Source organism: Schistocerca nitens, chromosome 1, assembly GCF_023898315.1.
Source record: "Schistocerca nitens isolate TAMUIC-IGC-003100 chromosome 1, iqSchNite1.1, whole genome shotgun sequence".
Taxonomy (NCBI): domain Eukaryota; kingdom Metazoa; phylum Arthropoda; class Insecta; order Orthoptera; family Acrididae; genus Schistocerca; species Schistocerca nitens.
In genome coordinates, this window is record NC_064614.1 from 539,365,807 (window position 1) to 539,381,077 (window position 15,271).

At 37.9% G+C, this 15,271-nt stretch overlaps 2 protein-coding genes across 6 annotated transcripts in view; one reads left to right on the forward strand and one right to left on the reverse strand.

Moving 5' to 3' along the window:
* Nucleotides 1-7,515, reverse strand: part of LOC126253703 (mannose-6-phosphate isomerase) — a 129,187-nt gene extending 121,672 nt beyond the window's left edge. For 2 of the 3 annotated variants that reach the window (XM_049955247.1, XM_049955233.1), the window contains exon 1: nucleotides 7,380-7,509. The gene's annotated coding sequence lies outside the window, so the exon portion shown is untranslated. Of the gene's footprint in view, nucleotides 1-7,379 lie in introns of all 3 variants that reach the window. The other variant, XM_049955242.1, reaches the window with a different exon arrangement.
* Nucleotides 7,516-7,570: 55 nt separating this feature from the next.
* LOC126253760 (uncharacterized) overlaps nucleotides 7,571-15,271 on the forward strand; it is a 38,514-nt gene continuing 30,813 nt past the window's right edge. Inside the window, exons 1-2 of one of the 3 annotated variants that reach the window (XM_049955252.1) lie at nucleotides 7,617-7,675; nucleotides 12,016-12,337. The gene's annotated coding sequence lies outside the window, so the exon portion shown is untranslated. Of the gene's footprint in view, nucleotides 7,676-12,015; nucleotides 12,338-14,258; nucleotides 14,278-15,271 lie in introns of those variants that run through there. The other 2 variants (XM_049955251.1, XM_049955253.1) reach the window with 2 other exon arrangements.

The following is a 15,271-nucleotide window of genomic DNA, read 5'->3' on the forward strand; positions in this document are numbered from 1 at the left end:
TGGTAGAATTTTGCACAGGGCATAACTTAGTAATAGCTAACACTTGGTTCAAGAATCATGAAAGAAGGTCGTATACATGGAAGAAGCCTGGAGATACTAAAAGGTATCAGATAGATTATATAATGGTAAGAGAGAGATTTAGGAGCCAGGTTTTAAATTGTAAGACATTTCCAGGGGCAGATGTGGACTCTGACCACAATCTATTTGTTATGAACTGTAGATTAAAACTGAAGAAACTGCAAAAAGGTGGGAATTTAAGGAGATGGGACCTGGATAAACTGAAAGAACCAGAGGCTGTACACAATTTCAGAGAGAATAAGGGAACAATTGACAGGAATGGGGGAAAGAAATACAATAGAAGAAGAATGGGTAGCTTTGAGAGATGAAGTAGTGATGGCAGCAGAGGATCAAGTAGGTAAAAAGACGAGGGCTAGTAGAAATCCTTGGGTAACACTAGTAGAAATCCTTGGGTGACAGAAGAGATACTGAATTTAATTGATGAAAGGAGAGAATATAAAAATGCAGTAAATGAAGTAGCCAAAAAGGAATACAAACGTCTCAAAAATGAGATCGACAGGAAGTTCAAAATGGTTAGCAGGGATGGCTAGAGGACAAATGTAAGGATGTGGAGGCTTATCTCACTGGGGGTAAGATAGATACTGCCTACAGGAAAATTGAAGAGACCTTTGGAGAAAAGAGAACTACTTGTATGAATATCAAGAGCTCAGATAGAAACCCAGTTCTAAGCAAAGAAGGGAAAGCAGAAAGGTGGAAGGTGTATATAGAGGGTCTATACAAGGGTGATGTACTTGAGGACAATATTATGGAAATGGAAGAGAATGTAGATGAAGATGAAATGGGAGATATGATAGTGCGTGAAGAGTTTGGCAGAGCACTGGAAGACCTAAGTCGAAACAAGGCCCCGCGAGTATACATTCCATTAGAACTACTGATAGCCTTGGGAGAGCCAGCCCTGACAAAACTCTACCATCTGGTGAGCAAGATATATGAGACAGGCGAAATACCCTCAGGCTTCAAGAAGAATATAATAATTCCAATCCCATAGAATGTGGATGTTGACAGATGTGAAAATTACCGAACTAAGTCACGGCTGCAAAATACTAACATGAATTCTTTACAGACGAATGGAAAAACTGGCAGGAGCTGACCTCGGGTAAGATCAGTTTGGATTCTGTAGAAATGTTGGAACACATGAGGCAATACTGACCCTATGACTTATCTTAGAAGACAGATTAAGGAAAGGCTCGCCTATGTTTCTAGTATTTGTGGACTTAGAGAAAGCTTTTGACAATGTTGATTGGAATACTCTCTTTCAAGTTCTTAAGGTGGCAGGGGTAAAATACAGGGAGCGAAAAGTTATTTACAATTTGTGCAGAAACCAGATGGCAGTTATAAGAGTCGAGGGGCATGAAAGGGAAGCAGTGGCTGGGAAGGGAGTGAGACAGGGTTGTAGCCTCTCCCCGATGTTATTCAATCTGTATATTGAGCGAGCACTGAAAGAAACAAAAGAAAAATTCGAAGTGGGAATTAAAATCCATGGAGAAGAAATAAAAACGTTGAGGTTCGCAGACGATATTGTAATTCGCCAGAGACAGCAAAGGACCTGGAAGAGCAGTTGAATGGAATAGACAGTGTCTTGAAAGGAGGATATAAGATGAACATCAACAAAAGCAAAATGAGGATAATGGAATGTAGTCAAATTAAATCGGGTGATGCTGAGGGAATTAGATTAGGAAATGAGACACTTAAAGTAGTAAAGGTGTTTTGCTATTTAGGGAGTAAAATAACAGATGATGGTCGAAGTAGAGAGGATATACAATGTAGACTGGCAATGGTAAGGAAAGCGTTTCTGAAGAAGAGAAATTTGTTAACATCGAGTAGAGATTTAAGTGTCAGGAAGTCGTTTCTGAAAGTATTTGTATGGAGTGTAGCCATGTATGGAAGTGAAACATGGACGATTAATAGCTTGGACAAGAAGAGAATAGAAGCTTTCGAAATGTGGTGCTACAGCAGAATGCTGAAGATTAGGTGGGTAGATCACACAACTAATGAGGAGGTATTGAATAGAAATGGGGAGAAGAGGAGTTTGTGGCACAACTTGACTAGAAGAAGGGATTGGTTGGTAGGACATGTTCTGAGGCATCAAGGGATCACCAATTTAGTATTGGAGGGCAGCGTGGAGGGTAAAAATCTTAGAGGGAGACCAAGAGATGAATACGCTAAACAGATACAGAAGGATGTAGGTTGCAGTAGGTACTGGGAGATGAAGAAGCTTGCACAGGATAGAGTAGCATGGAGAGCTGCTTTCAAACCAGTCTCAGGACTGAAGACCATAACAACAACAACTGTACACACAGTGGAATTCAAACAATCATTCTTCCCATGCTCCATTTGTAAACGGAACAGGAAGGAACCCTAATAAATGGTACAATGGCATATACCCTCTGCCAAATATCTCACAGTGGTTTGCAGAGTAGGCCTTTAGATTTAGATGTAGAGCTCAGGCATTAATGCCACAGTTGACAGTTAGCAGTATTTCTATTCCTGTGACTGTTCATATTTTCAAAACACAATTCTGAAATTTGCTATAAGTTACAAACTTTCCATACTTTACGTTCCAGATTAAAGATGAAAGCAAGCTCAGAAGTGTGTATATGTTAATCATATCTGATAATACTGAGAACAATGTTTTTCCTAAAAATAATTTCAGATTTCTATTCCTTTCATTATGACATTTTCACAAATACAATTTAGACAGGCCCATAGCATTTTAGAAACTCACCACAAAATTGAAATATTTTAGTTTTTTTGAGGTGTCATGTCGAATCTCAACATATATTTTTCAGAAATGTCTGGAATAATGATGTGACACATTCACTCTAGACCTGCATGATTTGAGATGAAATTACCCAGCTTGTTTCAGTGTTGTTGTTCTCTTTAATTAGCATGAATAGCAATATGCAATATAGTGATAGGAAATTGTTAATATGGTGTAAAGATGAAGTTCGTATGATTTTCTTGTCTTTTGTAAATTCATACCCTAACATATTTCACATCCCTGAATGTCCTCCTTATTGGCAGTAGCAGCAGGACACTATGAGCCTTGAATGAGGAGGGGAAGGAATCAACAAATGTAATGGACAGTATGGAAGCCTTCCAACAGTAAGATCTTCAAAGAAAATCATGTATCATAGTTGTTTACAACAGAGTACAGCTGTTAAATGGATAAATTTCATACTACAAATGTTCATGGTTTACCCACACATCGTGTCTCTAGGCTCCATCAAAAAGATGTGCAAAGAAGTCACAGCATATATTTAAAAAAAGACAAGCATTAACATAATACAAGAATACCATAAAAATTAATCTATATTATGTATTAACAATAAACAATCAATATACACTTAGCACTGTTCATGTAAGTTTAAACTAGTACTTTCGAAATAAATGTACTACTAAGGAAAGGGCATGGGAAAGCTCCATCTTCCTTGGTTGTGTTAAAAAGGCAGTGTTTTAACTTCATTGTTAGTTGACTAAATTCTTACTTTTTAAGTAAAATAGGTAAATCTGTTCATGTTCATCTTATATCCTCCTTTCAAGACACTGTCCATTCCGTTCAACTGCTCTTCCAAGTCCTTTGCTGTCTCTGACAGAATTACCATTTCTTCTCCATGGATTTTAATACCTAGTCCGAATTTTTATTTTGTTTCCTTTACTGCTTGCTCAATATACAGATTGAATAGCATTGGGGAAAGGCAACAACCCTGTCTCCTCCCTTCCAAACCACTGCTTCCCTTTCATGTCCCTCGACTCTTACAACTGCCATCTGCTTTCTGTACAAATTGTAAATAGCCTTTCGCTTCCTGTATTTTACCACAGCCACCTTCAGAATTTGAAAGAAAGTATTCCAGTCAACATTGTCAAAAGCTTTCTCTAAATCTCCAAATACTAGAAACGTAGGTTTACCTTTCATTAATCTTTCTTCTAAGATAAGTTGTAGGGTCAGTATTGACTCACATGTTCCAACATTTCTACGGAATCCAAACTGATCTTCCCCGAGGTCGGCTTCTACCAGTTTTTCCATTCGTCTGTAAAGAATTCGCATTAGTATTTTGCAGCTGTACTTATTAAACTGATAGTTCGGTAATTTTCACATCTGTCAACATCGGCATTCTATGGGATTGGAATTATTATATTCTCCTTGAAGTCTAAGGGAATTTCGCCTGTCTCATACATCTTGCTTACCAGATGGTAGAGTTTTGTCAGGGCTGGCTCTCCAAAGGCTGTCAGTAGTTCTAATGGAATGTTGTCTACTCCCGGGGCCTTGTTTCAACTTAGGTCTTTCAGTGCTCTGTCAAACTCTTCACACAGTATCATCTCTCCCATTTCATATTCATCTACATCCTCTTCCATTTCCATAATATTGTCCTCACGAACATTGCCCCTGTATAGACCCTCTATATACTCCTTCCACCTTTCTGCTTTCCCTTCTTTACGTAGAACTGGGTTTCTATCTGAGCTCTTGATATTCATGCAAGAGGTTCTCTTTTCTCCAAAGGTCTCTTTAATTTTCCTGTAGGCAGTATCTATCTTACCCCTCATGAGATAAGCCTCTACAACTTTGCATTTGTCCTGTAGCCATCCCTGCTTAGCCATTTCGCACTTCCTGTCGATCTCATTTTTGAGATGTTTGTATTCCTTTTTTGCTGCTTCATTTACTGCATTTTTGTATTTTCTCCTTTCATCAATTAAACTCAGTATCTCTTCTGTCACCCAAGGATTTCTATTAACCCTCGTCTTTTTACCTACTTGTTTCTCTGTTGCCTTCATTATTTCATCCCTCAAAGCTACCCATTCTTCTTCTACAGTATTTCTTTCCCCCATTCCTGTCAATTGTTCCCTTATGCTCTCCCTCAAACTCTGTACAACCTCTGGTTCAGTCAGTTTATCCAGGTCCCATATTTTCTCCTTTCATCAATTAAATTCAGTATCTCTTCTGTCACCCAAGGATTTCTACTAGTGTTACCCAAGGATTTCTACTAGCCCTCGTCTTTTTACCTACTGGATCCTCTGCTGCCATCACTACTTCATCTCTCAAAGCTACCCATTCTTCTTCTATTGTATTTCTTTCCCCCATTCCTGTCAATTGTTCCCTTATGCTCTCTGAAATTGTGTACAGCCTCTGGTTCTTTCAGTTTATCCAGGTCCCATCTCCTTAAATTCCCACTTTTTTGCAGTTTCTTCAGTTTTAATCTACAGTTCATAACAAATAGATTGTGGTCAGAGTCCACATCTGCCCCTGGAAATGTCTTACAATTTAAAACCTGGTTCCTAAATCTCTCTCTTACCATTATATAATCTATTTGAAACCTTCTAGTATGTCCAGGGTTCTTCCACATATACAACCTTCTTTCATGATTCTTGAACCAAATGTTAGCTATGATGAAGTTATGCTCCGCGCAAAATTCTCCCTTCACTACCTGAATAATTTCTTTTATCTCATCATACATTACATCAATTTCTTCATCATCTGCAGAGCTAGTTGGCATATAAACTTGTACTACAGTAGTAGGCGTGGGCTTCGTGTCTATCTTGGCCACAATAATGCGTTCACTATGCTGTTTGTAGTAGCTTACTCGCACTCCTATTTTCCTATTCATTATTAAAGCTACTCCTGCATTACCCCTATTTGATTTTGTATTTATAACCCTGTATTCACCTGACCAAAAGTCTTGTTCCTCCTGCCATCGAACTTCACTAATTCCCACTATATCTAACTTTAACCTATCCATTTTCCTTTTTAAATTTTCTAACCTACCTGCCTGATTAAGGGATCTGACATTCCACACTCCGATCCGTAGAACGCCAGTTTTCTTTCTCCTGATAACAACGTCCTCTTGAGTAGCCCCGCCCAGAGATCCGAATGGGGGACTATTTTAACTACGGAATATTTTACCCAAGAGGACGGCATCATCATCTAATCATCCAGTAAAGCTGCATGCCCTAGGGAAAAATTACAGCCGTAATTTCCCCTTACTTTCAGCTGCTCGCAGTACCACAACAGCAAGGCCGATTTGGTTAGTGTTACTAGGTCAGATCAGTCAATCATCCAGACTCTTCCCCCTGCAACTACTGAAAAGGCTGCTGCCCCTCTTCAGGAACCACATGTTTGTCTGGCTTCTCAACCTCCGTTGTGTTTGCACCTACGGTACGGCTATCTGTATCGTTGAGGCACGCTGAGGGAATTACATTAGGAAATGAGACACTTAAAGTAGTAAAGGTGTTTTGCTATTTGGGGAGCAAAATAACTGATGATGGTCGAAGTAGAGAGGATATAAAATGTAGACTGTCAACGGCAAGGAAAGCGTTTCTGAAGAAGAGAAATTTGTTAACATCGAGTATTGATTGAAGTGCCAGGAAGTCGTTTCTGAAAGTATTTGTATGGAGTGTAGCCATGTATGGAAGTGAAACATGGACGATAAATAGTTTGGACAAGAAGAGAATAGAAACTTTCGAAATGTGGTGCTACAGAAGAATGCTGAAGATTAGATGGGTTGATCAGGTAACTAGTGAGGAGGTATTGAATAGAAATGGGGAGAAGAGTAGTTTGTGGCACAACTTGACTAGAAGAAGGGATCAGTTGGTAGAACAGAAATCGTAGAGGGAGACCAAGAGATGAATACACTAATCAGATTCAGAAGGATGAAGGTTGCAGTAGGTACTGGGATATGAAGAAGCTTGCACAGGATAGAGTAGCATGGAGAGTTGCATCAAACCTCTCTGGACTGAAGACCACAACAACAACAACAACAACAACAGGTAAATCTGTGGGCGAATTGTTTTCTTTCTGACAATCTCTACTGGCAATGACTCGTTCATGTGATAAATGAAAGTTGCAAAGTGGTTTAAAAGTCCATTTTAAACTATTGGCTGAGTGGAGGAAGGAAAGGGCATACCACCTCCCGTTTAACCACATTTTGCACAGTGCCGCCATGTTCAAACCAACCTTTACTATGCTGGTGAAAATTCCCACTTAACAAAAAAACCTATTGTAACACGTAACAATGATGCGTCTGTCATTGTAAAATTGATAGCGTAAATAATAACAGTCTCGTGCTGTAATTGTTTCTCATGAAGTTCATAACTGCAAGAAGAAACTATTAAATGCAAAGTAAATATTGCAATTGGTGGCCTTTGGAGAACTACACAATATGTTTCACCATTCAAAACTTGGTAAGAGTATAAACCTATTCCAAATACACGGCAGATCCGCAATAAATACAGTGGTTATTACAATAACATTAAAAGCAAAACGTCATCAGAAATTAGGTGGTTTATACAGTGAATAGTCACACTACCTACACACAACACTGCTTTCCGTCGGAAAAACGCTTACTATCGAGGAATTGTCAGTACCCTTTAGCGTCACGACAACGTAAACATTGCACGTTGGCGCTCAGCCTTTGAGCAGCCAACCAGAGCAATTGAAAATTGTTACGTTTGTGGTGTGGCTAAGCTGGCTGTGTTTGATCTTGATCTTATGTTGGCTATACTGTCACTGCCAGTTACTCCAATGTTTATTAATGGTGTTTGACAGTAAACACCAATAAGTAAACTTTTGCTTATATATAAAGTTTTGGGTGGAAGCTCACAGGTATTTCAGACGTAACTAGATGTGTTTTTGTAAATATATGACTATACAAAGCAAACATATGTACTAATATGTGTCCTGCTACTAATAAGCCCACTCAGTCTATAGCCAATTTATTACGCGAAATACACAGTTATGGAGGAATGAAACAAATAGAGTAGTAAATACTGTATTCCAATCACTCTGCAGTTGTCACTATCATTCGTTGTTGTCTCGTGTGAGATTACCTATACTGATGAATTGATGGGACATCCAGCGCGCTTAAATACCTGTGTTACCACTTGTCAACAGATTCATTTATCGGCACTTTTTTGCGTATAATTATTGTTACTGTTGGTTTGTAGATTTTTACAAAAGTACTGTTGATAGAGGCATATATAACCAAATCTACCGCCTGTAACCAAAAGTTATCTCCTTCAGACCAAAGGGCGCCCCAAATTGCTTACATTTCACTTTCATTCGAGTAAATGTTTAGTAAACACTTTTTCCTAGTGCAGGCAAAAAAATTGCGTGATTATAGCTTAACATTGATGGTTGACTTTGCCATACAAACCTGAGAGCATCATTAACTCGACAGATAAAATAATAGATATGCTGTTAGAAACGTAATGACTGTCAAGCATAAAAAAAGTGAAGGAGACAAGGTAGGAAAAAGCAGTACATAAAACTTGTCATAGTATACAGGAACGTGGTGTTTAAATGAAAGACAGCACGTTTGCTAATTATATCTAAACTGTCATTGCTACAAGATACCAGTAGCAACTTGGAGGTACATATCTAAAGCATGGCGGTGGACCGAGTTTTCTTTGAAACTATTTGGCTGCCAAATTTGTCACCTGTAGGTTCAATCAGCAAGTGTGTAGTGTGTAAATGCTCCCTAAATTCAAATTGGAATCCCTGGAGATAGAAGGCATTCTTATTGTGGAACACTATTGAGAAAGTTTAGAAAACTGTCATTTGGAACAGACTGCAGAAAAATTATACTGCCACCAAAATACTTATTGCATAAGAACTGTGGAGACAATATGAGGGAAATTGTAATTCCTAGGAAACGTATAGATGGCCATTTCTTCCTCACTCCAGTCGTGAGTGGGACGGGAAAGAGAAAGACTAGCAGTGGTAATAGGTACACTCTGTCATGCATGTATGGTGGCTTGCAGAATATGTATAAAGGCACAGTGGCTTGAGATTCAGGTTCACTATACTCTCCATTGTTCTGGGTTAAATTCCTGCTCTCTTCATGGTGTATTTTCTATGTATACTGAACCTCAGAGTTATATTTGCTCCTTCTCGTATCCAGTTTAAATAACGTAGATTCAGTTTTTTTGATTTTAGTGAATTGAAGATGTCACATTTGGAGAGCTGGTTGCACGACGTACACTTAATGGTGATACTCTTTCCATCACTACAGCATACTAATAAAGAGGCATAGGCTGCTGAATTTTGTGATTATATGATACAATAACAAGGCCAAACCAAAGATTGTGCTTACCCCCCCCCCCCCCCCCCACCCCCAAATGGGCTCTGACCTGTGACATCATCAATATGGCAGACACCTATATTTCAAACTTATACATTTGGTGACAATGACGTCCCTCATGACATACATGTAGAGACACAAAAAATAAAATGGTGGCAGAAATAACATTAAGCTAACAGAACAACCATGAGGATTACGGGATTTTGGGGGGGAAAAAAACTGGTATCAGAAGTTTCATGTGACAGGTATAGCTCAAACGAAGTCCACAAAACCACAAACAACTCGTCAAATCCAGTGTGTAACATCGTAACATTACTTATGTAGTTAAAACAATAATATTAATCTTGTAGGTAAGACAAAGTCCATGATATCTACAATCTATCACAATCCAACATAATTACCAGCAGCTAACAACACAACACAAAAATTCATAAAAAGTACTACATTAACATCAGTTTCATTATACAACACACACACAGCTATGCTCACAATCACATGTACCCTGGATAGCACAATTTTTTAAAAAATCCATAGAAACACTCTTATCAACAAAAGTCAGCCAAGACATAAATCCAGTGATAGCAAAAATCGTATGTTATCAACACAATCTCTAGAATGGCCAGCCTAAACTTCTAAAACCATGAACCCCCTCCCATGTAGAACGCCATCCATTGTCCCCTGAATATGTCACATACACAAGATCCAGTAGTTTTTTTTTAATCTCACATCTTGTCCACATGTGTAATACTTCTAATACTTGCCAATTAAACCAAATAACCATAGGAATTTAATCATGGTCAACATTTCATCCGCCATTGCAACAAGCAGGGACCTACAAGTGAACTTCATTGTCATATCCATAACAAACCAAACACAAAACATAAAATTAAATCTCCAATTGTAATCAACACAATGCACTAATAATTCCAAACCTAAAAATGAAACTGTTCCTGTAACTGCCAACATCAAAATAACACATTAACAAAGTGACAAAAACTCTTTCAATATTATTCTTCCAACAGCACTCACGTAGTCCAATGAATGACTAACAGCACTCATAAACAATTTAGAAACGAACATCCCACACTGCCGAGTGCCACCATACTTCATACAGTCCACTTTGAATATATCATACCACCATGAGATTACACAATGGAAAATTCGTCTGGAAATGTGACAACATTGGTTAAAGTGTGGTACTGGGTCACCTCAACATCTTGCTTGTGGTGGCAGACTGATCTGTAGTGCAGCCCAAGGTCCAGGTTAGGTTGAAAGTTGACAATTTGGTGTTTTGTGTGTGTGTGTGTGTGTGTGTGTGTGTGTGTGTGTGAGAGAGAGAGAGAGAGAGAGAGAGAGAGAGAGAGAGAACTCGTAGGCATACAAAGATTTTTTTCATCTTACTGCATTAACAAAATGTGTAACTTTGAAAATCTCTGCTGCTTCCATAGTGTAATTATTAGCTACTAGTGATCTACTAGTTTGTTCTTTGCAATTGTGTTAATATACTGATTACTGTTGAAGAAGAATAGTATTGTTCTGTATGAATGGTGGCCTACTTACAAAGGGCTGTCCTGTCTTTATCTGTGTTTTAAAAAGCTAGAATCAAAGCAATGAGATAAATTATGGGGGTTATAAATATATTTACAAATTTCCAACGTTATTCTTTCCTGATTATGTTTGCAATGAATATTTTGTTACATATCCATGATCCAGAATAGTGGACTCTTGCTTTGTACTTTAGAGTCCGTATCGCATTTTTGTTATACTTGTCACCAATTAAAGCAATAGCATCCCTCGATCGCAAGAAAGAAGTCTTTAGATTTAGGTTTTGGCATTGATATGAGTGCCTTCATCAGAAGTAGAACACTCAGACTGGCCTATAACATAATTACAAAATTATAGGAAAAAATTTTTAGTGTAAATACTGACTGGAAGTACAAAAAAGAAACAGTACTTACGTGTCATGTATAAAACTAAATATCAAGTCATAAAGCTTTAGTCACAAAATTTTTGAAATAGAATACATAGAAGGCAAGCCACTATGGGCTGCTCGCATGTATTGCGCTATGATAGCATCAGACTGAGGCGCCCACATTAGCATTTGCGAGCAGGTGAACATTACACCAAGAGTGCCATCTGGTAGCTGCAAAGACAAACAGGATACTTAACATTCAAAATATAGACAGACGAATGCTACAATGAACATTATTTAGTACATGAAGCAAAAGGCAATATTTTTTTATCTGACAGCAGCAGACACGGTAACAACTAGTCTACTAAGAGCTTAACAGTTTAAAGGCTGAAAACGCCATTTTAGAAATACAAAGGGAGCTGAATAACTTGGCGATCAGAAAAGCAGTATTAAATGAAATGTAATTAATATAAACCATTTAATAAACAAAAAATTATTAGTCGACTTAGAAAAAATATTTTGGTAACTGCACGGGCATCTCAGTCTGATGCTACCGTAGCTCAACACGTGCAAGCAGCCCATAGTGGCTTGCCTTCTATGTATTCTACTCAAAAATTTTGTAACTAAAAATTTATCGCTTGATATTTATTTTTATATTTGACATGTAAGTACTGTTTCTTTTTTGTACTCCTAGTCAGTTCTGACACTTAAAAAAGTTTTTCGTATAATTTTGTAGTTATGTTATAGGCCAGATTGAGTGTTTTACTTCTGATGAAAGCACTCATAGCAGTGCTGAAACCTAGTTCAAAAGACTTCCCCCCCCCCCCCCCCCCCCAACTGATGGCTGCTATTGCTTTAATTTTACTTTGTAAACGGTCGCTGACCACGCAGCTATGTTCAAAACTTTAATACTTGTCATCATTTATTCTATTTTATTAATTTACTTATCAGGTTCCATGGGACCATGGAAGCCAAAGCTACACAGCCATGTAAAAGTCTGTACATAGACACAATATGCTGAATTGGAAAAATTACAAACAATAATTAATAAAACACCAGAAACCAGAGAGTATGAGAATAAATAACACATAACAGAGAAAAATTCTGAACTACTGTGGGGAAGTCCTGTACATAACAGAGGAGTGTGCCGCAAGGCAACTTTTCAACTGTGATTTGAATACTTGGGATTTATCACTCAGTTTCTCAGTTCTGTTGTAAGCCTATTGAAAATGAAATATACGGAATAGTGTACACCTTTCTATACATTGCTTAAGTAAGTGTTATCCAAATGTGTATTAATTTCTATATAGTGTTCACCGTATGAATTATGTAGTTTCTTCTGAATGTGTCAGTATTGTCAACTACAAATCCTATGAATATATAGTGTAATTGGATAGATAAAAAAATCTTCTCACCAAGCAGGTGCAGAAGAACATGCATATAAAAAGTATTAAATTTTGCAAGCTTTCTGAGCTAGTGTCTCCTTCTTCTGGCCGAAGGTTGAAAGCGAGAGAAGCGGGACGAAGGAAAAACACTGGTGAGGCTTAGGAAAAGGGATCGAATTCGGAAACGTCACCCAGAAACCTGGGTCAGGTGAGACTTAATAAATGTGATGAGAAGGAAAGACTTATTTTTGGGGGACTGTACTGCACAGAGAGATCAGCCTAGTTCAAAAGCAGATTTCCTGGGCCATCACATCCAATCATTCTACTGCTGATCTCCCCAAAAAAGAACTTAGGAGCCACCATGGCTTAGCTGTGCTTTCCTATACTATCCCCTAAGACAGCCAGTAATGGAAGTTTGTGAAGTATTCTAATTTTCTTGTCTGTAAATTAGGACATTGCAAATATATAGCAATTCCAGCTGAACTAATTGTATGGCTCAGGGTGTGATTGCATTGATTCTGCATTAATGTATTGCTTTTCTGGAAATCAAGGTATTTTAATCTGATGTTCCATGTCTAAAACCATTGACAGTACCATGTTTATTTGTTTGTGCTTTCAACATTCATGATAATAGCATAGAGCATGTCAAATACATTACACAAATTTAATTATGCATGAAAAGCAAGAAAACTTGGCTTGGATTTGACTTGGACAGGTGAGGATATTGGAAGTGGCCACTGTTAATGGAACCAACTCAGAATTACCCTTAGCCACTTATGGAAACCACAGAAACCCTAAATCTGGATGACGAAGTCGGAATTTGAAAAATGGTCTTTAACAGAAATAGTTATGATAATATCACATGTATCTAAATCTCATAGTCAGTGTACATTGTGCATAAAAACAATAAGCAATAACATCACTTAAAAAGTTTTGTTTACTCTTCCATAGACTCACAAACTCCTGCGAAAACTATTTAATTCATAAAATTTTGTTGCTCTTCTTATATTTGACTAACTTTGTCAAGTTGGTGCATAATACAGTTGTACCAGGATAAGAGAAAACAGAAGACCAACAGAGAAATGCCTCACCACTCCCCCCCCCCCCTCCCCCCTGCCCTCCATCCTCTCTCTCTCTCTCTCTCTCTCTCTCTCTCTCTCTCTCTCTCTCTCTTTCACGCAAACAACACATAAAGAGCTGTTATCTTCATGAGTGATTAATATTCCTGTGAGCTAACACATTCATTTAAATTATAAAAACATTTCTCAAGTATCCTGCTCAGAAAACCTTTCCTTCTTCCAACCTTGTGACATATGCTAGTGAGAGCTTATTAGCTTATTGAACATCTTTACACCAGAGTATGAAACTCGACTCTCAACTATAGACTGTGAAAATTATTTGTGTGCCTTATGCTGTGGTTTCAGTCACAGATTTCTTACTCATGGGTGCACTAGTAAAACATTAGAAGGGGCCATCCACACTCAAGCCTTGAAGTGTATCTTGGTAATGCATGTCACAAGTAGCCCTGAGAGTTGTAATGGGAGAGTGGCTGCTTCGTATAGCAAATAACCTAACAATATTTTCATTTTTATCATGAGAGAAATATTAAGTATTCAGTGTTATGACCATAATATACTAGATGCTAGAGTCTGATCAAAAGGAATCATCAACAATTAATTGGAAATGCAATATAATATTATACATAAATTTATATAGTCTATCATAAATAAATAAATTAATACCTATTGTAGGCCATCTATTGAAAGTTTCATTTTTATTTGCTTATTTTTCAGAAAAAAAGAAACATTTCATAGACACGAACTTTGGTGTAAGTTTTGTTTAATTTACATATACTGTCAGTTACCAGATTGTTTCAGTAAAATACAGTTTGTGTTGTTCATCCAGCTCAGAAATAAGTGAAAAGGTCAAATAATGTAGACGCAGATCTTTGTTTTCGTTTGTCTCGTCACATAAACAGTGCAAAGTGATTTTATTTAGAAACTTTTGAACTAGTCTTTTGTTTACATACAGTGTGCGTATAGTAAAATCCATTCGGTTGTGATTACATTAACAGATACTAAATTTAAGTGAGTGCTAAGTTCATGTCGTAAGTGAAAATAAATAACTTTTTACATTTTATTAAAACACCGGAAGTGCTAAACGGTAGGCTCAACTTTGCTGCTCATAAATAGTGAACATTCGTGTTGTGTGTAGCATGTTAAGTGATTTAATTCCTTTGGAGCATATAATCTGTCTTGCAATGCACGGTAAGTGTGGATGTTGCCATAGGACAGTCAAAGAGGGAGTGGTATATGTAGACTGTGGAATGGAATTTCACTGAAGTGCTTGTAGTGGGGAACTGAATGGGGATCTCAATGAGACCCTCCCATGGAACTGTAGGCTCTGCAAAAAAGACAAGAGAGACACTGAACAGGAGGCAAACATTTGTGCCCTTCGGGCTGAATTAGATTACGCAAAATTGGAACTAGATAGATTGAAGGGGGAAAATAGGTCGCCGGAACTGGGTAATGGTAATAGGCAATGTTCCAGCTCATCAACTTCTTCTACATTTGAGCTATCAGCATCAAATAAATTTGGCTTGTTACCTGAAATAAGAGGGGAAGAGCCTCATATACAGTATGTTACAGTAGGCTTCCAGCCAAGAGACTCAGTGTAGGTCGGTCTCTGAACACAGTAGGAAGAAAAGAATCTTGTTGCTAGGTAGTAGCCCTACGAGGGGTGTGGGCCAGATGGTGCAGGAAAAGTTGGGAGCAGGGTGCCAGGTAACAAGTATTGTGAAGCCAAGTGCTAGCCTTAGCTGG